The sequence below is a fragment of the Pteronotus mesoamericanus genome, unplaced genomic scaffold, assembly GCF_021234165.1.
Source record: "Pteronotus mesoamericanus isolate MK-2021 breed Mesoamerican mustached bat unplaced genomic scaffold, CSHL_Meso_final contig_182, whole genome shotgun sequence".
Taxonomy (NCBI): domain Eukaryota; kingdom Metazoa; phylum Chordata; class Mammalia; order Chiroptera; family Mormoopidae; genus Pteronotus; species Pteronotus mesoamericanus.
In genome coordinates this window covers 27,498,922-27,522,766 of record NW_026555078.1, presented here as the reverse complement: position 1 = coordinate 27,522,766, position 23,845 = coordinate 27,498,922, and the positions used below count along the sequence as shown (strand labels likewise).

Sequence of the window (23,845 nt, the reverse complement as noted above, 5' to 3'; positions counted from 1 at the left end):
AGATTTGGTTTCTTTGATGGAGAATTGGAAGAAAAAGGACAGAGAAGGAGGGAAAACCAAAATAACAAAAGGCAGACCTAGTAGCGAGTTTCCATATATGGATCATATTTTATCCCAATTCAAACACAAATGGTAAAACAAGCAATAACTTCCAGGAAGCAGCCAAAGAGGTGGAAACAGTGACTGGGTCCATGATGCTATTGAGGAAGTGTTAATGTTATATAGGTGTGATTGTGGTATTGCAGTTGTTTAAAATAAAAAGAGCACCTAGTAGAGATACATTTTGAAATATTTATTGATGACGTGTTATGGTACTTGAGATTTACTTCAGAAGAATTCGGAGGTTGGAGGAGGGGTTGGGTGCAAATAAAGCCAGATCAGCCATGAGTTGATTGTTGAAAGTGCGTGACAGGTGGGTTTATTGTGCTGTGCTGTTGACTTTTGCATGTGTTGGAAATTGTCTTTACCAGGAAGTTAAAATTGAAATAAACTACACATTAAAAAAAAATTTATTTCCTCGACAAAAACCAGGATCTGGGTTGCCTCTATGGCATCAAAATGATGCTTTAACTGTGAGATAAATGTTATTTATCCTCATTTATAATTTAAATCTGGTGGGATTTTTTTTTGTTTGTATATATTTTATCTTTAATTCTCAATATGGTATTACAAAGAGGCAAGTTAAAAATTTTAAATGACTAAAGTACTTCAGGAAGATTTTTTAAAGTTCCAAATAAATACTAAGCTGTGAGTCAAAACCTGCAGGTAGGAAGGGCTGAGTAAGATAATTCCCTTCACTCTGACATGAAGTTCACTCTTAAAATGACAAGTAATCATCTCCTACTAACAATTACGTAACATTTTGCACTTGCAAATTTTATTTTTAAGATAGTTTCTGGAAAGAATAAAGTAAATCCAAAGAATTCGTACAAGAAGTGTCTTTATGAAGATACTAAGACAAATGTTCTGTGTGCATGTGCCCTTTTCCCTAGTTCCCAAAGCCGACTTGAAGGTATTTGATACCAGTTTTCTTTATGGGTGGTGGGGAAGAACTTAAAAAACAAAAACACAACTCGACAAACTACCTGCCATTTGTGGATTTGCAGCTTGCCTAGAAAACTTTGCTGGAACTTTGCATAACCCACCTTTTTGCAGGCTCTTCTTACGTTAATTGGAGCCGATACACATTTATTGCAGGGAGACTTTGAAAAGTGCACTTCAACTCTGGTATCTGCTTATTCTTTCTGCCAAGGCAGTGCATAATGGCATAGAGTAAGATTCTGATCTTTTTCTGTTTGTTTTGGTACAATTGCCACAGTTTTTAGCTCAAGTTTCCTGCGTCAGACCACTGGTGTACAAATCATTATGTGCTCTGCTACATCTCTGTGGCCACATGCACCAAGGCAGCTGAGGCATGTGTCGCTGCTTGAGAGCTGCAACCCACAACTTCTCATGGTATCTAACACTCACAGTGCACGTCACTTTTTAAAGGAGAAAAGACATTAGTCTCTAACGACAGTTCATTTTCAGTATTCTTTCCTCATGTTTCAAGCCTGGTGACGGCTTGCTGAACTTAATTTTTTTAAATTAGCTTAAAAAAAAAAAGATTCCTTTGGTATATTCAGCCTGAGTTATGAGTGACCACTTCAGTTCTGTTGGTCCAAGCAGTTCTGTGGCTACCAGTGGCAATAAGTGCCAACCTAAAGACAGGATAGGAGAGAGCTAAGGAGGTACTGGGGGAATGGGGAAAGACTTGGTTTCTTGGAAAAAGAAGAAATGATGTTTTTAAAGCATTGAGGCTAATTGTCTCATGTCATACATAGTGTGCTCCCTCCTCTTCTTCATGTCAGCCACCTCAATTATTAAAAGCCTTCGGAGGACCAGAGACTGTGCTCGGCCTGTAATTGAGCAAATGACAGCAGCAGTCCTTGTTTTGTTTTCTTTCTGGTAGCGGGATGGCCTTTTGCACTGATAACTGATGATCTCTTTGTATTCATGGAATCCCATATGTTATTTCATTTGCTCCCCACAGCAGACTCCTGAGGCTTATGTGGTGCTCAGTGTGCATATGGTGCAGGCAGCTCAGAGACACTGATTTGCTGCTATTTGTGCCAGATCCAGACACATGCTCAGATTGGGTTGTGAGGTCCCAGGTCTTTCTACGCCATCCATCTATCTGGGAGGCATTTTTGTGTTTTCTCTTTGTTCTGCCTTGGAAGAAAATTGTCCTCTCAGTGGTATAAGCCCACCCCCCTTAGAGTTTTGTCATCTTTTGTATTTTTGCAAGGCTTCCCCTGGGTCCCTCCTTCTTAAGCCTAAAGGTTGACATTTGCCCTGGAAAGGTGCTGCCTTTTCGGATACGAGCATAGGTGGGATGAGCGAGCCTGAGATTTGCTCAGGTTTTGCTGCAATTGTCAGCAGGGTTTCTTAAAGCACACTTTCAGCTAGAACGCAGAAGAAATTAAAAAATTAAATGAGTTCAGCGTAGGCTATGATAGCTATATTTGCCTCGTTATATCCCAATGACCATCCTGACTACTTCTTTTACTTTTGTTGACTATTGATGAAAAACTCTAAAGTGGTGGTTTAGTTCAGAATTTAATTGGTTCTCAAAGTATGGTCCTGCAGACCTCTGGGGATTCGGGAGATGTTTTCAGGAGGTCTGTAATTCAAAACTTTAAAAAAATAATATTAAGATGTTATTTTCCTTTTTAAATATGTTGGCATTTGTACCAATGGTGCGAAAGAAATGGTGGGTAAAACTGTTGGCACCTTAAAAACAATCAGGACACCAATGTACAATCATCAGCGTAGCCAGTGTAGTTCATTGACCTACAATTGAAGGGAAAAACAAACAAGCCAATTTCACTTAAGAATGTCTTTGATGAAGCAGTGAACATTTTTAATGTTAAGTTCAACCATTGACTATATATCGCTATAACATTCTGTGTGACAAAATGGGAGCTATGCATAAAGCACTTATGCAAACTGAAATACTACTGTGTCTCAAGGAAAAATTTGTTTGTATGGTGGAGTTGTTAGTGGAGCTAGCCATTTTTTCCCATGCAACACCATTTTCACTTGAAAAAATGGCGAACTCTAGTTATGGAGATCTGGCAACTTGTCAGGTATTTTCTTAAAAATGAATGTAGCAAGCCTGTTATTTCAAGGAAAGGAATTAAGACGATCTGAACCCCGTGATAAAATTGGATCTTTCCATTTTGGAAAATTTATATCCACCATTATTAGCTTGTCAGCTTCCAATACTTCAAAAGGACTTTTCTCATGAGACTGTTGTTTGGTATTAATGAACAATTGTGATGTTTCAATATTGTATAGTAAACTATGCCAATGTTTGAGATAAGATCTGTATAACTCAGTGACCCCGTATTTTCAAAACGACCAATACAAGATGTTACAAAACCATGTATGAGTCTCAGAGCCAATGAAAGAATAAGATAGACTAATGGATTTACTGAAACAGAGTATGGAAAGTTCATTGATTATGGTTTTGGATTCCACATTGCAACTAACTTAAGAAATTGCCACTGGCTGAGTTTTGATTAGTATCAAAGAATATTTACAATTATCTGAAAAAGCTCTTAAAACACTCTTTTTCAACTACTCTCTGTGTGCAGGTAGATTTTGTTTACTTCAACTAAAACAAAGCTGCAACAGATTAAATACAGAAGCAGGTATTAAGAATCCAGCTGACCTTTAAGCTGGACATTGGAGAGATTTTCAAAATTGTAAAAAAAAAAAAAATCAGTCTTCTCATTGATATTTTTGTTTTGGAAAATATAGTTATCCTTCATAAAAATGTTATTTATATCAACATATGATTTTGTTATTTTAAATAAAAGTCTTTAAATTTTAATTTTTTATAATGGCAAATATCAATAGAGAAAACCCACATAAACCAAAATTTTGAGTTTTCAATTTTTAAGACTATAAAATGGTCCTGAGACCAAATTACTTTTAAAATTTCTAAGTTCATATTTCCCTTTATCCTTCCTTTTTATTGTTATTCAATTACAGTTTTTCTCCCATTACTCTCCCCTGCCCTACCTACCCCCACCTCCCACATTCAGTCCTCTCCCCCACATTGTCCTTTATACATATTCCTTGATGACCCTTTCCCGTCTTCCCTCTGTTATCCTCTCCCCCCCCCACCCCCCGCCCTGGCTATTGTCCCTTTATCTTTCTTCCAGAAGTCCAGCACTTTTCATTCTAGTGACCAGAGAAAGAAGGAACTGACAAAAATTAATGTATTTTATTTTGGGGATTGATATATAGGTGACAGGTAATAGAGGCAACAGAAACTGTAATCTTTTTTTCTAATTATTTTTACTGTGCAATGTACTTTTTCAGCCAGTTTTTGTTATAAGCCCTTTCTCATGAAAAGAAGGTCAGCAAATGACACCAAAACAACCCAGAAGCTATGGTGGTTTCAAATTTTAGAGATGCCTGTTACTGGCTGCTTTATGCTAAACCTTTGCTCCATTTGAGCAGAACAAAGTGGTGGCAATACTACTGAGCAAGTGGTCAGAGCTGTAAGCACTCAAAGCTGAATCTCAAAAATAATCCAGAGGTCTATGGACAGAGCATTGGCAGATTCACTTCGTGTGGCACTCACTGATTAACCAGCATGTCCCTTTGAAATCAAGGTTCTTGCAAACTGCAGAATCTAACTTTTCTTAGTTTTCTCAGGCTTGCTATATATATATATATATGTTTTAGTTGAAATTACACTAATGTGGTATTTTCTCAGTGAGACTGAGATTTTGGTAAAACAGAAATGATTTAATTTTTTTATAGAAAAGTTAATTGCTCCAGAGTTTATTTTCATTATGCTTCAGTCTCAATTCCAGCAACTCCTGATATCTCTGCTCTTTTTGTCTCAAATGAACAGGGCAACCGAGGTTCTGTTTTTCAGGCCAGTGATAGTGACATTTCTTTTATTAGGTCCCCCCCAATAACACCCTATGTCATTGGGCATATAGGGAGGTAGACAAACCTGTTTCTTCCCTTCTCCCCTGAAACTTGTCTTTGGCATCATGATTTCATCCTGCTGTATGAGATTTCTGTTCTGGGTCTCAAGTCAGTGCTGGATGACCCTCTGCAGGAGGTTGAGAGAGAGAGAGAGAGAGCGTGAGAGAGAGCGCAAGCGTGTGCACACGCATGTTGTGTTGTGGGGAGGTTTACAGACACATTCTTTGCGTATGTCAGAAATTGCCTTGGACTTTGTAAGTGGCAACGTCTCACATTCTTTTGGAGAAAATCAGTTGCTTCCTCCATGAATTTATATTCGGTTGCAAAATATACTGGGTTGAGCAATACTTCCAAATTATCACCACTAGAGCCCAGGGAATCAAGAGAACCACTTATGTATACATACAAAGAGTACTTACATATAACATTATGTAATAATGTATGCATGTTTCTGGGTGTGTATACATGTACTTACTAATGGCACTAGTTTATTCTCACAGAACTCAAAATTTGGTGTGTGGGTGGAGGTGCAAGCAATTAGACAATTTGACATAATATACTAAATGGGAAATGTATTGGAAAAAAATAAGACAGGCTAAGGGGACAAAAGTAAGGGCTACGTGTGCTGTTCTGTTCAAATCAAGTGATATTTGAGCCAGAGATCTGAAGGGAGGCAGAGGTTGAACCGCATGGCTGTCTGGGGGAAGAGAGAAGTCAAAGGCCCAAAGCGGGGAGCATGGTTGGTGAGTGAGAGTTAGCAGCAGGGAGAGAACCAGGGCTGAGCAGCATTGTTGGCACAGGTCAGCTCCCTGTTCATGTCACTCTCCTTTTCAAGAACATACCATTGTCATTTAAGTGAAATTCACCTCTGTTTGATGCTGGCTTACCATTCGGCTGATTGGACATAATCAATATTATAAATATTACATCCATTTACAATGATTTAATATAAGCTGCTAAAGCAAAAACTATTTTAAGTTTATCATGAAGACTTTCCAAAGTTCCATCATGGTTTCTTACTGTTTTAAGCTAAATTAGGAGCCATGACACAGCTTAAGAAGCATTAAAGTTCAAATTGTCTGTCTGGAGATATATAACAAGGCCATGCACTGCTAAATATAATTAACTGTAATTCAGTTCTAGTTACAGGTTATTAAGAAATTCTTGTTTGTGCGCCTTGCCTACCTAAAACACAGGCAGAAAATTGAGGTTGAGCTGGAGCCTTCTTTTTTAAAGTTGGTGAGAACTATCACTGTTGTGAAGTTTTAACAAATGTTAATGGCAAGCCTGCCAAGCACCTGGAGGAGTAAATAGCTTGAAGCTGGGTCTGGGTACATGGCAGAGATCTCATATATACCTTTTGGAGGTTAATTCTTATTGAGTCTTCTTAAGACTTTCTGTTCCTTGTAAATGAGGACATGTCTATTATCTGAGTCCTTAGATTGGAGAATTTAGCAATTACTGAAAACAGGGCCTTCAAAAAGTATGAAATGGCAAAAGACTATCTGTTCTAGAACAGTGGAATCACTTGCAAATTTTGAGAAATACAGATCGTGAGGCCCTAGACTGAATCAGAATCTCTGGGGAAGTGGCCAGGGAAATGGATTCCAGATAAGCATCTTGACTGGTTCTAATGGTCGGCCAAGTTTGGACAACCCCCTTGTAGCCTAAATCATATCTAATTTGATGAGTGGAAAGTTGTGGCCACTGGGAGGTTTGCTAGTTGAAGAAAACATGTAGGAAAAAACCCCCACATAGCAGAGTGTATCACTTTGGTGTAGTCTTCTAAGAGTTGACAAAACCCCAAATAACTTCTTTTAAGCGTCCTTAGAAATGCTGTGACACAGAGGTCGGGTTACAGTTTTTATGCTTTTAGAAGGAGAAAGTGAGACTCAGAGGCAGAGTAAGGGCCTTGCTAATGTCTGCAAACTCTCTGTGCTGATGTGGAGACTCAAACCAGGCTTGAAAGTAGCACAGTCAGGATAGGAATGTTGGCTTTGCTGCCTATCAGCCATTGGACTGTGGACTCCTGTCTCCTGGAGTAACTGGAACCAGGAAAAGCAATTTAATGTGATTCTAGTTACAATGGGAGCCAACTTTTTTAAAAATAGTAAGTATGTTTTAAAAGGTTTGTTTGGTACTCTGTCTTTAAAAATGACAAGAAAAATTATGAAAGTAATTTTTTTATCTTACATTTATCAGTGTTTGAGTTACTGTGGCACCTGTATGCTAATTTTAGAGCCAAGAACAGATCAAATGACTTGGTGTGTACTTTTCTGACTTTCTCAGCACTCTCATGAAGAGGGTTATTTTTGCAAAAATATTTGAAGATGTCATCAATTTTTCCAGAGCCAGGCATGGCTCCATCAGCATTGGTCCTTTTTTCACAGGTAATGGACCCGATACCCGCATTTACTGTGTCAGGGCTTTGCTGTTTTTGGAGCAGCATGTGAATTCATGACCTGCAGCAGCTCCAAGATTACACTTTTACCCTGCCCCCAATTTTTATTGTGTAAGCTGTATACATTGTATCGTGGGATATATCTGATTCTCAGAGAGCGAGAATAGTCGCCCTTCACATGGTGGGCAGAAATAGGGCAGTTTTAAGTAGGGAGGAATGTCAGGGAAGGAGGGGCCTAATTTAAAAGTGATCAGTCTGTTCCTTGGTGACAGGAATTTTTATGTTTTCAGCATTTAGTTTACCTATATCAATCTCATTCTTATGGGGATTTTGGTAACAAAAATTCAGATGACTTTGGGTGTCTCAGTAAAATGAATCACTTATTTCTTAGAAAAGGTGTAGTAACCCACATACATAACGGTAGTGCGCAGATACCATTCTGTAGAAGGGACTGCCGTCTTATCTAAGGGACTTAGAATCCACCCAGTCAAAGGAGTGCCTCACAATACCTGGAGGGGTTGATTCTAACAATGGACTTGAAGAAGGATTCGTGGCAAAGACTGAAGCTTAACTCTGGGAGGGAACCAATGGTTTTAAGTGATGATTCAGTAGGCCTCTGACATCTGCTAGCTCTTGTGAGGACCCTGTGGGAACACTCCGACTGGATGCAGAGGGAACTGCCCCAGTGTACCTGTGCTAGGCTGTCTTGTTCCATACCTCTGCCTCAGGTGTTCCATGTCCTCACTGGAGGCCGCTAATTCCCACACCCTTGGTGTTTGCCTCTGTAACCAGAAGTCCAGTCGTTATGGGCTGTCTCTAAAATGCAGATTATCAGCTGTGTGCTGGCTGTTTCTGTCCACCACCCCACTCCCTGCCCTCCCCGCCGCCACCTGAACCAGGGAGTGCAAATTGCTTGTGGGTTGAAGTTGGCCCGCAGACTGGTTTTGTTTTGTATGTGGCATAGTGCAATACTTTGGAAGTCCTTCACCTTGCGCCTTTCGGTCAGGGAAGGGTTCTCCCAGGCGCCCCTTTCCACAGCCCTCCCTGTTGTCTGAATTCCTGTGACTTCACCCCTCCATGCCTCCAGCTCTCAGTCTGTAATCCTGAATCTGAGCGTTTGTTCAGTATATGTACTTGGCAGTGTGAAGCAGCCACAGGGACGTTTTTAATTGTCTTCTAATGGGAAGGATCACTTCTTTGCTGGAGTCAACTGAAAACACTTGCCCTTCACTGAACATCATAAAGATTCCTCTCCAGCACCATTCAGCATCCCAACCTTCCCCAGCAGCACTCCCACTTCTGGTTCTGGGTCATGCGGAGTCTCACTGTTCTGGGGAGCTTTGGTGGGGTAGGGTAGGAGAGACATCTCTCTTTGTGGTTTGTTTTTAAAAGATATTTATTTATTTATTTATTTATTTTTAGAGCGAGAGGAAGAGAGGGAGAAGGAGAGGGAGAGACATATCAGTGATCAGTGTGAGAGAAACATTGCTTGGTTGAGAGACAATGAGACCTGGCCCGCAACCCAGGCATGTGCCCTGACTGGGAATCGAACCAGCAACCTTTTGGTTTGCAGGCTGGTGCCCAACCCACTGAGCCGCACCAGCCAGGACTCTGTGTGTGTGTGTGTGTGTGTGTGTGTGTGTGTTAAATCCAGAAAATAACTTAGATTTCAGATAATAGGTTATTTTTAGTGATGCCTTCAGCTTCCTGAATGTTCCCCTTAAAATTAATTTCTGGTGTTAATGTTAAGTTTTTCCTTAACAGAACCCAACAAACAAAATCCCCCTGGGAATTGCCCTTGAGGCTCTCTTGTGCTGCTGGAGATGTGGGATGGATACTGGAGGGTGCTGGCCTTAGATCAGACCGACCTGTCTCTGCTTCCTGTACTTTTTAGCCATGTGCCCTTGAACAGTTTTTGCCTTGTGCATAAAACATGGAGACAGCGGTATCTATCCCCAGGATTGTTGTGAAGGTTACATGAGATTATATACACATGAACACACCAACAGAGTGTTATATTAAGGCCTGATGCAGATTATGGACCCACCTATTTTGGAAGGAAATCCGTACCCAGTTTATTTCCATGTGCTTTGTGGTGAATCACCTGAAAGGCGCTGGGGAAAATATGATGACATAAGCCCCCTTTCTCAGCCATTGTTTCAGATCCTGGACAACAATTGAAGTTCATATGTGTGTCACTTTCTGGGAGGGGGCAAGGTACATTCCAGTCTGTGGGTCTAAGTGCTTCCAGTAGTAGCTACCGTCAGCGATGCCATGGGTGGGAGAGGAGGTATGGGAAGGATTTGCTACCTGCGAGGGGAGTGTCTCTTTGCCAGTTTCCTTTTTGTGGGGCCCCACAGAGAACACATTGCCCCTATTTTTAGATCTGCTCACCAGAGCCAATGCTATACATTTTCCCAAGTCACTCCTTGACAATCTGGCTAATGCCTAGGTCTATGCTGCTGGCACTACCTTTCCTTGTGTGTGCCGAATTGCGCCATGGATCATAGAGGGAGAGAGAGGGGGAGGGAGAGAGAGAGAGAGAGAGAGAGAGAGAGAGAGAGAGAGAGAGAGTGTGTGTGTGTGTGTGTGTGTGTGTGTGTGTGTGTAGACCAGCCCTATTTGTGGGCAGCCCTGCTGCCACAGGCACTCCGTAGGAATGTTGGTAGGACAACAGAACAGGGAATTGAGATCTACTTTCCTGTCTAGCATGATCCAGGGAGCAGTAGGTCCAGGGAATTGCTCTTTGGGATCATATTAAAGACTAGCCCCCACAATGGGCTGGTTCTTTTAGCACAGGTCTAAAATTACAATGAGTGCCTTCTTCCTATAGCCATGTTCATATTAATTAGCTCATGTTTACAAGACATTTCTAGGTCCCAGAAAGAACATTGTGTTTTACAAGCAGATCATATAGGCAACTTACAGTTAATTTCTTATCTCTCAAGGGCCGAATTTTAAGTGCCAGGGCAGATGTTGTAAATTGTCAAGCAGCATTGGTCCCTGTCCCCTGCCTTCTCCCCTGTACCAGAATTTCGTTAGGTTTAGTCCCCAGCCTGTTGACCCAGCTGAGTGCTGTCCATCAGATTGGAGTCACTGTGATTATTTGCTTTGTTATTTATTCATAAATTGCCATTGGTTCACTCTATGTGGATATTTTTATAGTCTTGGTCTTTTCCTGAGTATTTCCTTAGTTTATTAAATTGGTTTCTCATGTGTAGGGTAAAGTGTGTGTTGACTTTTGTGGTTTTAATTTTGCAGGCTTGGTTGCCTTTGTATTACCAGATGGTGTCTCTTGTTTGAGTCCATAAGCAAGGTTTGTTTGCTTGCTGGCTTGTTTTGTTTAGGGGTTAACCATTACCCAGTTCCTTTTTATAAGTTAATAATGCTGTTATTTTCATGTGAAAATCAATTTTAAATCCAGTACTTAATTATCAATTAAAATATCCGTTCTGTATTTTGGAGGCAAAATTACAAGCTCGTTGCATGAGAAGGAAAAATATGTGCTGAAAAGTTAACTTTTGTGTGGATTTGGATTAGCCTCTTTACTCTGCTCCACGGAGCCTGCAGGTAGAGTTGTGTGAATGTCAAGGGCTGAGGGTAAGCTCGGCTGCTTCTGGGACATCTGATAGGTATCATCAAAGTATGTTAAAAGCTTTTCCCTTTTAGGAGTCTTGGGGAGGTAGGTACTGCTGCCTGAGTGGGTGAACAGAGTCTAGATCTGGGCGTTTGCTTCCAGCTTCTAGCACTGCTTCTGGCCCATGGAGTGTGACAGTGGGGACTGTTGTGGCTAAGTTGCTCCTTCTGCAGGCCCCACTGCGTTCTTGGACGCTTTCCCTTCTCTTCTCAAGTGGATCCCAGAGCACTTCCTTAGTTGAGGAGACGGATATGAGGGTCCAGGGAGACTAAGGCAGCTAGAAATCACAGGATAGAGTACCAGAGAGGAGGCAGCTGCTCAGAGAGAGAACTCTAGAGATATGCAAAGTATCCCCCTTGAGTTTTGAAGAGACCTGATCACTCAGAGAAGAGGCATCCAAAGAGATTAGAAAGAACTTTGCCTACAGCTCACACAGGGCCAGGAATAATGCCTGTTTCTACCAGCCAGACTCAAAAACCTCAAGATTCATCGGTCATTGAGTTGAGTACAGAATAATCTTGTCTCCCTACTGGGTATTAACTAGCCCTTGAGTGAGCACTTTTCTGGCCCACCTAACAAGTCTAAAAAGCAAGGTCTGATAGGATCAAACTACTTTCAAGTAACTTAACTGTATGTCCAAACAAAGCTCAAAAATATTTACAGGAATACAAAACTATCCAGTACTCAACAAGTAAAATTCACAATGTGTGGCATCCAGTCAGAAATTACCAGATATGCAAAGGAACCAAAAAAAAAAAAAAGACCTATGATGATGGTCATCAATCAATTAAACTGTCCCAGAACTAACAGAGGTGTTAGAATTAGCAGAGAAGATGATAAAACATTAAAACCATTCCATATGTTTAAAAAGTTAAGTCCAGAGGAACAAGATTAAGGGGGAAAAAAAAAAAGAAACAAATCGGATCTCAAACGCTGTGTGCCTTTCAGTCAATCCTAATGTTACTTCCTTATGCTGTTACTCAACCCTTATGTTACTTCCACCAAATCCACATGTCCTGAACCAGGCCCCCACTAATTTATCTGATCCCTAAACCCCTCCTGGTCCTCTCAGTGTTCTCTTGAACCCAGACTATGAGTTCACCACTACAGTGCTAATTCAGTGATGCCCAGGAGTCAGTTGACCGACTTTCCTACATGCCTGCCACATGAGTGCCAGACCTGAGCAGTCACCCCACAGATGGATGGAAGCCCCTGGACAGAGAATGCTGCTGGATCCATTGGCATGTGAATTCTTGGTACCCAGCAAAACTCCGAGTGTGCTTTCTTGTTGATTTTTCAGCAGTTCCAAAACCTTCACACTTGCGAGCCTATCTCTCCCTCTTTTATTTTCCTCACCCAAATTCTGGTTCTAATACTCTGCTGAGAAAAATCCTGCAATGACATCCATCCATCTGCAGGGACATCCATCGTCCCTCCTCTCTTTTAATGGGTTGCCAAGGAAACCTCTCCTTCCACAGAGGCCACACATACCTTTTTCTTGGGCAGCTCCATCCTCTCTGGCATCTTAACATATTTTGCTTGCTCACTTCCTCTGGTCTGACTACACTTTGTGTAGTGCCTTACTTTCCCCTGGTTGCTTCTCCTTTGATGATGTAGGTGGAAAATAATTCTTCTCCAGATCCTCACCCAGCTCCTGTTTTTCCCCCTCTATGGCCAACTATCTTGACAAATACTCTGTATGTGCTCCTCACCACCCACTTTTCTCCTCACTCTCTCATCCTCTCTTGTTCAGACACCTCCTAATTATGAAATATACCAGTGCTTTCTCAGCTATCTTCCACTGTGACCTTGCTTCTGTATTTGGTTCTGTTTACTGTTCTTGGGAGCTTCAAATTATTGCTACAAATCTGTGCCTTCAATGACAACTCAACTTTTACCGTTCTCCTCATGACCCCCATGTGTTCTGTGCCTTCATTCTGAGCAGGTGGCCTTACTTCCTACATGATCAGAAAAATTGCATCAGGTATGACCTCCCTCAACTACATCCTGCTCCGACTTTATCTGTTGTCCTACCTGTCCTTGTTCCTTAGCCTTTGTCCCAGGCAGTAGTTGTCTTTGCTTTTGCCAAAGGTCTATCTGTGTTTCCCTACCTCTAAATCCTCCATTTCCCTGTTTCTTAGTTTCTTTCTCCATTCTATAAACACGGCTAAGTCTCCTCATCCTAAACATCTGTTCAGTGCCTTCTTAGTTACTTTCCAATTTATTTCATCTTTTTCATCCAGGCACCTTGAAAATGTAGTCCTTGTACACGAACTGTCTTTCTTCGCCTTCTGTTTTCTCCTTCAGCTCTCGGGCTTCCATCACCACTATGATGCTCAAGTAGCTCTTGATAAGATCACCAAGGACATACTGCCAAATCCAATGAGAAGTTTTCAGTCTTCACCTTACTGGACATCTCTTGCCTTTGAAAATGCTCATTGCTCCCTCCACCTCGGGGCCCTAACGCTCTTTGATTTCCATGACGGCGAAGTCTGCTGGTCATACTTGCATTGCCCTGACTCTTCTTTGTATCCTTAGGCTTCTCTCCCTCCCCTCTGGTTTGTAATTCTCCAAGGATCAGTGTTCAGTCCACCACTGTTCTCACTCACATCCCTGGGGATCTGTGTTAGTCTGGGGATTGCACGTCCTGATGGTTTCCAGCCCTGCACCTGCACCTGCAGTCCACATCTCTTGCCTGTGTCAGCTTCCTGTATCCAGTCATATGCTGAGCGCTCGCACCTCAGCATCCACTCATTCTTTCAATTAGCATGTGTCTTCTATGCCCATGTTCTGTTGAATAAGAACTGTTAACTGTGATGAAAGAAAGCCCCCCCCTCCACTGGGTACTATTGTATTCTGATCCTGCTTCCATATCTTTGTCCTTCCTCAGTCTCCTTCATGGGCCTCCGTGCCTCCTTGTATATGTTAATAGCGTGCACCCATCCCAGTAGGGTCTTTCATCTTCAGGGAGACTGTTAGTTATTACCTTTAGCCTCAATTCTTGCCCGTGAGCCCTAGTTCCGTGATATTGTTCAAACGCCTCACGCTCAGAACCCGGTCATCCTTTTCCTCCTGTCTCAACCCCTGTGCTGACTCCGTTTCTGTCATTGCTACCTCTCTTCTCCTGACACCTGAGCTGCAGCCCACTGATTTCCCCTCCCTGCATGTTTTGTCTCACAAATAAAACAAAAGCAGTTTGAAGTTAGTGTTCTGTGTGTGCCTCTACCCCACCCCCAACATGCAGATATGTGAGGGGACAAAGTGAGACAAAGAGAAGGCAGAAAGAGAAGTGGTTCCTACCTCTTCCCGTTTTAATAAGTGTCTGCAGAGCCTCCACCCCCTCCAATTGTGACATTAAGTAATTATGTCAGAGTAATATTTCTGGAAGAAGTTTCATCTAGACTTTCATTTCTAGCTAGGATGATAACTAGGGAAGAGAACTAGCCACTTGAAAGATTGAGGAGATGGAATCAGTTTAATGAGAATTCTCATTGGGGATATTTATAGGAATTCTTTGAACAACACTTACCTTAGACTACGTGGAATCTTTCCCTTTGGATGGTGGATTTTTAGAAACCATATTGGGCTGATTTTATAACTTTCCTGTTGCCTTGAGGTGTTTTGTTTTGTTTTTTTTAGCTTTATTGAGGTATAGTTGGCAAATAGCAAGATATTTAAACTGTGCCTTATGCTGATCCTTACACATACATTGTGAAAGGATTCTCACTATCTATTTAGTTAACACATCCATCACTGTCTTCCATTTTATAAAGTTATTTTTAATTTTGGTAAAATACATATAGTATTTAAAAATTTATTAACCATTTTAAGTGTACAGTTCGATGGTGTTCATTACGTTCGCACTGTTGTGCAGCCGTCACCCCCGTCTGTCTCCAGCACTGTCTGAAAAACATAATAGAGCTCCTGCAAAACAAAAACTCTAACCATTAAATAATAAATCCTAGTACCTCCTGTCCCCAGCCTCTGGCAACCACTGTTCTATTAAATACTTTCTGTCTTTATAAATTTGACTACTCTGGTATCTAATATAAGAGTGGTGTTACGCAGCTATTTGTCTTTTTCTGACTAGCTTATTTTATTTGGCATAATGTCCACACGATTCATTCGTGTTGTGGCATGTGTCAGAATTTCCTTCCTTTTTATGGCTGAATAATACTTTATTGTATGTAAATACTACATTTGTTTATCTGTTTATCTGTCAGTAGATGCTGGCATTAGTCACCTTCAGTTTGAAAACAATCTTATATTAACATTTGAGAATGAATTCTGTTCACTTTGAGGACTTCAATGCTGCACCCAGTTGAGACCTCCTTGGTTCACCTCCTTGGCTCATCTGCTCAAAGTGGAGTCTTGTTCTTCTTTCGTTTTTTTCTTTTAGGTACAATGAACATATATTAGTTTCAGATTTACAACATAGTGATTCAATATTTGTATATATTGTGAAATGTTCACTGCAGTAAGCCCAATTGACTTCATTAAGTAGGACTGGTTCAAGATGCACCTAAGACTTTTAAGGTTTACATTCTTAGCAACTTTCAAATAGGTAATATGGTATTGTCGATCAACAGTAGTCACCATGCTGTACATTACATGCCCATCACTTATTTATTTTATAACTGGGAGTTTGTACCTCTTGACCTCCTTCAAGGAAGGTGAAGATTTGTCCTGAAGTCCAACATCCCCTTTATTCCTCCCCAGCTTCCCTCTTCTCCCGCAGGAACCATTGTCTTGGAGCTCCCTCCCTCAGCCCTAGGGTGGGAAGCAAGTAGTCCCGCACCCCTCTCATGCTGTCACCCCCTTCTCCCTCAGACTTGTTCTGTCTCCAGGGGAGCAGTGCAGATCTGGTGGTGAGGTTGGGGGTCCTGTCTCCAGGAAGCTCTGAAGGGAGGGGGCTCTCAGACTCAGATTAGAGGTGCTTAGAGCCTTTTGTCCTCAGCTAACATTCTGGGACAACAGGACAATTCCCACCCAACATTCTGCTGCACTTAAAACACTAAAGGGGACCTACTTTTATGTGACATTATAAGGGCTGTGCTCAGGGGCCCTGAAATTCTATCTTCCTCGTGTCTTCCCGCTTTCGGTAGCCCTCATACCTGGCAAGGAGAGGCTGGGCTCTGGTATAGGGCGGGGTTTAAAGTCCCTTCATTAAGCACTGACAGCTACTTTAGTCTCAAAAGGCAAGGTTGGTCCTTAGGGCAGACTTCTTTGAAAGCCTTTCTCCCAGCTGTGTGCATCCCCAGATCCCTTTACTGAATAGAACCCTAATTAGTATCCCCCATTCTTGATGCTCTTTCCTGATCTCTCCTTATTGGTTTAACTGAAAGGGCCTTATCTCCAGAGCTTTTAGTAGAGCTCAGCAGAGGAAATTCTTTACATGAGCTGGCTTAGTGCGTTCTGACCCTTTTGATTATCAAAGGTCTTTACTCAGTTTCCTAGCATCTCACCTGAGTTTATCTAGTTAGGCTCCATGTTTTGTTGGGTTAATAATATACTTAATGGCACAATTTAATAAATTCAATAAAGCCTTCAATTGGATTTTTAACTTACAAGATTATTTGAACATGAACACTAATTGTGTATATGTTAGACATATTTTGTGGTCTGAGGCAGGACTTGGTGCAACGGGGACTCATCTTTTCTTTTTTTTTTTTTGTTTTTTGTTTTTTGTTTTTTGTTGTTTTTGTTGTTGTATCTTGTTCCTTCTCATATGTATCAAAACTCATACTGACAATGAGTTCTGGGTTGCAAAAGAGGATTTATTTTTCGCACCTGTATGTAGTTTTTTGCCCACAAATTAAACAAAAACAAACACAAGTGCTATCATCTTTTCTTATACAGAGTCCACCCCAGCAGTTCTGAAGCCACTGCTTGGGAAAGATCCCAATAGCCAGTTCTCATTAAAAAAGAAAGAAAACAGAAAAGACCTCGAAAGAGTGATTGAGTCTTTATCTTACAAAACTTGATAAGTCTAACTGAAAGCAACTAGGTTGAAAGTGTATTTGTGTTTGCAGTTTCTTTGTCTGTGAGGGCTTTTTTGTGGATGCTTCTAAGGACTGATGAGGAAGCCACACTGGGGTTGTTTCTCTGCTGAAAAGGTAGAGGCAAAGTCAGCTGACCTGCTGATTACACTTGAAAAGGGAGAGTGTGTCTTTTGCCACCTCAAAGGACAGCTGTTTATTGAATTTCTCCTCCCTGCAATTGTTTCACCTGTGGAATTGTTCCTGGAGAAGGATCTAACATCTGCACAGGCCTATCCTGTTCCTCGGCCGTGTTTACTGAAGCAAGGTCTGCGCTTACGTTCACACAGTGCAAACTGCACGTCCAGCGTAAGGGAGGATTTGGCTAGTCGTGTAGAGTTTGGGTAGGTCAGATTTTCAAGCTTGTTTGTTTGCAGGTCAAGTTCATTCATTTGTTCATTAAATAGTAAGTCCCTCATGTTTGCATGTTTGGCAGGTCAAGTTCATTCATTTGTTCATTAAATAATAAATCCCTCATGTACCAGGTTTAACACCAGTTTGTGTCCTGGTGTTAAAATGTGAGTGTGACAGTATCCCTGCTTTTCAAACAGCTCAGTCTGAGTAGGAAGATGGTCATCTAAATACTGCTCAGCACGACGTATAATGATTAATGCAAAAGGGACCTGGGGCACATCCTGGAAGAAGGGCTGATGACTTCAGGAGATGAAACGGCTTAGAGAGCGGCCTGTGCTGTGTTATGTGGATCGTGCCTTGATACCTGGAAGGATTAGCTTGAGCATGGGATGTTGGTTTCCTTGGCAGAGAGGCCTCCCAGAGATCCCAGAGCAGCAGGAAGCCTTCGTGATATGTTGGGCACCTGTATTGCTTCCCTTGACCCTAGAATCAGTATCGTTCCTTTTCTCGTCATCAGAAGTGCCACTTAGTAGTCCCTGGATCTTGCATTGGAATTAATCAACGGAGAGCTCACCAGCAATGATTGGAAATCTCTCAGAGGCTGTCCCAGAAGAGCAAGGACATGAACGTTGAAGCCTGGGCCATTTTCCATCCTGGGAATTATGCTCTGCCCCTTCCTAAATTCCCATTGTGGCTTCAAATGAAGAGGCCATTGTTCACTTTCCTTCCTAAAAGAAGCAATATATTTAACTTCTGGCGCTCTGCCTGACTGATGGAGAGTTGATCTCTATAAGGCCAACACCCGTGGCTTCCCATCAAGGCAAACCCTCAGCCTCCACTTGATCTCCCCCCTCTGGTTGAAGTTATTTAGATTCTCAGTAGGAAGCTTGCATTATGTTCTACTAGCTGGTTACAGGGCCTTGATTTCCACTCCATGTTTAACAGGAAAAAAGAAATTTCTTAGTTCTTTATAACAGCCAGAGGTTTTCCAAAAGACCTATTATGGGAATTTTTAAAAATCTGTACTATCATAGGACTTTGAAGCTCAATACAAAAGAGTCTTTATCATGCTGCTGAATAGTTTGGGTCCAGGAAGGTGTCCTAGAGCAGAAGTTTTCAAACTTATTTTTAAGCAACAAAATACTTTTTTTCTTCCAAACGAAATCTACAGAACCCAAATACCACAATGCTCTCAACTTCAGCCCTATTAGTATTGAGAATGAGTAATTCTTCGTTGCGGGGATATTGGGTGTGCATTGTAGGGTTTTTAGCAGCATCACTGGCCTCTACACTCTAGATACCAGTACCATCCCCTTCACTCTAATTGTGACAATCAAAAATGTTTCTAGACATTGCCAGATGTCCCCTGGGGGCCAAAATCACATCCAGTTGAGAACCAATGCAATACAGTCTATCAAACCGATTTTTTTTTTTTTTTTTTTTTAAAGAGCCGATGCTTTGGAAGTGGGATTAAACTCCTTCATAACTCTGCCTGGGGCCCCCAACCCTCTTGCTGGTGGTGTTTGAGGAGCTGGTGTGGAGCTCTGAGCTTCATGGACACGCCATCCCAGAGGGCTCCGTTGTCACTTAAGAAATCTGCAGTGTGGGGAACTGGTTACAAATAAAGTAAAACAGCTAAAATTAGACAAATCCATAGGTATTTTGAACCCAAATGCACACCTATATGTGCACTTGCAAGTATTGAACAAGGAAGTAGAGAGGGTTGCACGGTGTTCACCGGACTCCCCATGCATTAGGGTTTGGCCCTCACAATTTGCCCTGTTTTGCCGGAGATGCCCCCTGAAGGCTTGTGGCTCTCAGTCCAGAGCCTGCCTCTGCTGTGCGAACCCCATCTTTCCTGAGACTCAGCAGAACTGGCTCTGCTCATGGGGGTGCCAAGGGTGGGCCAGTGCTTGCATCCCCTTGCAGCCAGATGTCAGCCGGATCCCAGTTTGAACAAAGTCATTCAGAATCATAGGGTGGATTGTTACACTCCTGCACTTTGTACTTAGGGAGTAACGTGTGCTTCTGTACATGTGTGTGAGCGACTGTGCCTCTCCTTCAGGGAACCCGCTGCGGCCTCCTCTCCCCTGTCACTCTCAGCATCCATGGAGGGGCTCTGGGGGGATTGGCGTGCGCCCCTCCCACCTTCCCTCCCTAACCTGGGCCAGTGGAAGTATGGGGAAGCCTGTCCCACAGGCATACACTGTACCCCAGGTATGTGGGTGTCAGTATAAAAAATCATACCACTGAGGGAGTCACTCAGTGACCCAAGTGACATGAGCCTGGAGGGCGGGGGGGATTGGGTGCCTAGGGGGCTCAGCTTCAGCCTTTCTGTCCAGCAAATTCCTTCTGCCCCCAGGCCACAGCTGGAGTCCTGAGTTCAGGAGAGCCCGTCCCTTGCTAGAGGACTTGCCCCTTGTCCTCAACATCTGTCTGGCTGCTTCTGAAAGCCTCTGGTGCTTACAGCAGCGTTTCGTTTACCCAAAGACCACATGATCGTTGCAGTTAGCTTTGGGAGCAGAGGAGCGAACAGACTCATTTTATCTACATGTCCATCTGTGGATCTCCAGCCTTGCTGAGAAAAACCACTTCCAGAAACGCTTCAGGAGTCCTGCGGAGGTTGGCGTAGAATTCCTGGAAGGGGCTGATAAGAGCCACTTTCAATGCTCCTTTGTCATCCTCCTCCCTCCTGTCCTCCTGGCCATGGGCTGGAGGAGAGGAGTTCAGGGGGACAACTTGGGTAGGGGACTTGACACCCCGCAGCCCCCTTTGGCCCACGAGGGGGAAGCTAGCTATAAGGCTATTTGGCAAAAGGTTTCTACTCCATGCTTCAGGTGTGAAATCAATTTGATTTATTTAAATCTGTAGTGTGGATTATTGCTATCAGATGAGGATACAAACCACTGAGCTGAAGACAAAGGGTCAACAAAACTTACCACTGATACGCACTTAGTTGTTGTAGACATTATCTAGGAGATGGTTTTAAGAGTGACCCGGGTATATAATTGGTTTGTTTTGAAAGGGGCGTGGAGTTCCCAGGATGCTCTGTTCCCCATAGTGCCCTAATAAGCAACTGCATTTCCTGAGTGTTACACTTTTGTCACCCTTTGTCATCAAAATATGCAACCAGTTCTAGGTAATGCTGATAGGAATATGAAAACATTATAAGATCAATGGATTTAATGGTTAGGAGTTGCAGAAAATAGTCTTACATTTATACTTTGTAATGTATGCATTGTTCTTACATATATTCTCTTGTTTAATCATCACAAACCAGCCCTTGTGACCTAGGTTCTCTCTTGGCCTTATCGTGAAAGAATTGATGGAATCTATTAACATTGAAACCTCTCAGTGCCTTTCTGTGATCTGTGAAGGCTTGCACTCCTCCTTCCTGTCCAGCCCTGGTATTGACCTTCCTTTCAAATCTCCTCTCCTACTAGTCCTTAATTCTTACTGTAGTTCCAGCAACAGCAAACCACTTGCATGTGTCTGAATGCGGAACATTCTTTAATGTTTCTGTTCATTCATTCATTCATTCATTCATTCATTCATTCATTCATGGCTAGTTATATGCAGAGCACTGGGAGTACATCTCCCCGACATGCATACACCTCATCTACAATCTAACACTGGTAAACTGTGAATCTGGGATAAGAGTGTTGGTGTTGGTTCTGGGGACCCTATGAAGAGGGTAATCAACCCCTGGCTTGAGTAGTTACAATAAGGCAAGTCCTGAAGTAAGTTGTTTTGGTGGGAGGTGGAGTTGGACAGTAAGGAGAGGAGTTGGCATGGACCTTGGGGTCAGGCAGTGATGGGTGAGTGATGAAGTTTGGTGTGGGCAGGAAAACCAGCAGATGTGCTGGTTTAGGACTTTCCCCTGTGGCCTGAAGGCACCCATTAAATGGTTTTTAAATAGGGGCCCGGCAGGGTGTGGATTGTTCAAAAAGGCCTTTCTTGCGTATTTCCTGTTCTTCCTGCTTCTCCCCCTGAACAGTGCTGCTCAGGCTTTAGGTACATTTCAGGGGTTACCACCTCTGTGGGGGCTGCAGATTCCTTGACTGGCTGGCCCCATCCTCAGGTCTCATAGAACCCTGGCTGTGCAACAACTGCTTTTGCATTTTAACTCTGTTTATTTGGGTTCTTCCTGCAGGACCACTGGTTCTCAGAGTTTACAGTGCAGATTCCTGGCCCCCACCCCAGATTTCTGATTTTATTTGGAATAGACTCTGGGAATCTCCAATTTTTAACAAGCAGAAATACTACAAGAGACGGTGAGCTTAATGAGTCCCCAGGCATTGCATTTGTGTGTACATACATGCATGTGTATACACACACGTGTGCATGTACATCCATGCAATTTCTCATTTATACTTAAGAACCGTATTTTTTAACAGTGTTCCTGCTCCAGATTTGTGATTCCACAAATGTTTTACTTAATAAAAGCAGTTGCCCAAGTTTATATACATACGTAGTGTTGGAGCCTGAATTAAAGTTCCCACATGGCCCTGAGCCCTGACACCTGACCCTTTTACAGATCACTACATCACAGCTGCCACGTGCAATGGCCTTTGAGAAGCAGGCAGTCCCATTGAACCACAGCATCCTAGAGACCCAGAAATGGGAACAAGGGGTCTTGACCTTGCATTTTGTAATTTTCAGGTGTTTATTAGTATGATCCTCAAGGATGCCACTAATGGGTGTTAGGCACTGATTATGACAGATCCTGGGAGGATACAAAACTGTAAAATTTAGCTCTAGCCCATAAGAAATTTTTTGTCTACTTGAGGTAAGAGGCAGAAATGCACAAGCAATTGAATGACTATGCAAAACGGTGAAGGCTGAATGGAGCATTGTGCACAGAAGGGCATCAGCACTGTGCAGTAGTGCTAGCAAGGAAGAAAAGAAGTGAAACCTGTTAGCTGGAGGGTTGTGCAGACACTTTGGAGGAGGAAGTACTTTTATGAGGATTGGCTCTGAGGAAGTGAGAAGCCACTCCTGGTGAGGGGAGTGACCTGGGTAGAGCCCGGCAGGAGGAGGGGCCCTGAGTGACCAGGACACCAGTTTGGAGCACAGATTTGTGTAGGGGGGGATGGTTTTTAACCAGGAAGGGGATGTTGGTCCAGGCTCAGGAGGGCCATAAATGTAAGATTGGGATATGTCAGCTCTTTAAAAGTCTGTTGTCATTGTGTCTGTGACTTCATCCACCTTATCCATCAGTCATGAATTTCTGAATGGAAGCTAATAACCCTATACTCCTCCTCTTGGAGAATCCTGGCTGCACTTGAGTTCCACTTCAGTGGAAGGCAGAGCAGGGTGCATCCTGGGACAGTTTCGTTTGGCTTTTTCACACGGAGGAATGTGCTCATGTCCCTGCCCGTTCTGTGTGCCTGTGCCCTGCACTCACTGCCAAGCTGTCACATTCCCTGTTGTGCAATGCTTACCAGTGCCTTCAATGAAAACATATTCTAAAAATCAGAACTATGATTTCTTTAACTATTAATCCAAAACACAGTGCGCAGACCACCAGACCCATGCTGCAGAGTAGAAGTTTTAGTTCACACTGCCCTTATCACTGCTGACACAAGACTCTTAGCTCTTCCACAAGTCTGGGCAGACAGCCTTGTTAGGAGTGTTTTCATCAGAGGTGTCACTTCTTAATAACCCTGTGATCCAGGATAATTTCTTTATAGTCTTAGATTGTAATTTTGCCCCAAGGAAGTCTGAGTGGTTTCCCATGAAGAGTTTTGTTTTGTTTAGAGTTTGCCACAAACACTGAAAGAAGAAAGTCTCTGTTATTAGTATGATTTACAGTTTTAAGTGGAAGGCTATCGTTTCTTGAAAAACCATTTCTCTACAGGGTCTTTTACCCATATCCTCGTGTTCACAGAGGAATGTTCTCACACAACTACTAGAAAATGCGGAAAGTTTTGTTTGAGGAAATTCAACTCTTTCATCTCTCATGAGTTATCGCTTCAGGAATGCAGCTTACCAAAGTGGTTTAGAGACAGGTTTGTCAGGGGGAAATGTGTGCGTTCCCAAAGGCAGCCACGTGGCTCTCCTCCCAAACCCCCGCCGAGTTGCTGGGCTGCCCCTGAGGCAGAGAATTACTAAACTTATTTATTCGCTGATTTGAGGCCACCGCTCTTTGTTGTAAGCCCTTACCAAAATAGGTCGTTTGACAATTGATCCACTTTATTTCTATCAACGGAGCGTTAACCTGGTACTTACAGTAAATGACAAAAGTGCTTCGCTTGTGTTAATGGGAGCTCTTACTTTGGGAAAGTGAAATATTTCTCGGTCTTTCAGTCACAGAAAATATTCCCTACTGGTTTGCTTTTGAGATTCAATGATTGCCTATAAAAGTTAAAAATAATTTTTTTCTCTAGCTAGCCTTGTTTTGTAAGTGGGTCTCTAAAATAC

General features: G+C 42.5%; 1 protein-coding gene and 1 non-coding gene across 2 annotated transcripts in view; one reads left to right on the top strand and one right to left on the bottom strand.

Moving 5' to 3' along the window:
* Positions 1-23,845, top strand: part of PRKCH (protein kinase C eta) — a 201,494-nt gene that overhangs the window by 69,663 nt on the left and 107,986 nt on the right. The window lies entirely within an intron of this gene.
* LOC129066135 (small nucleolar RNA SNORA40) lies at positions 16,744-16,870 on the bottom strand. Its single transcript, XR_008528665.1, has one exon. It is a non-coding gene; the product is annotated as a small nucleolar RNA SNORA40 (small nucleolar RNA).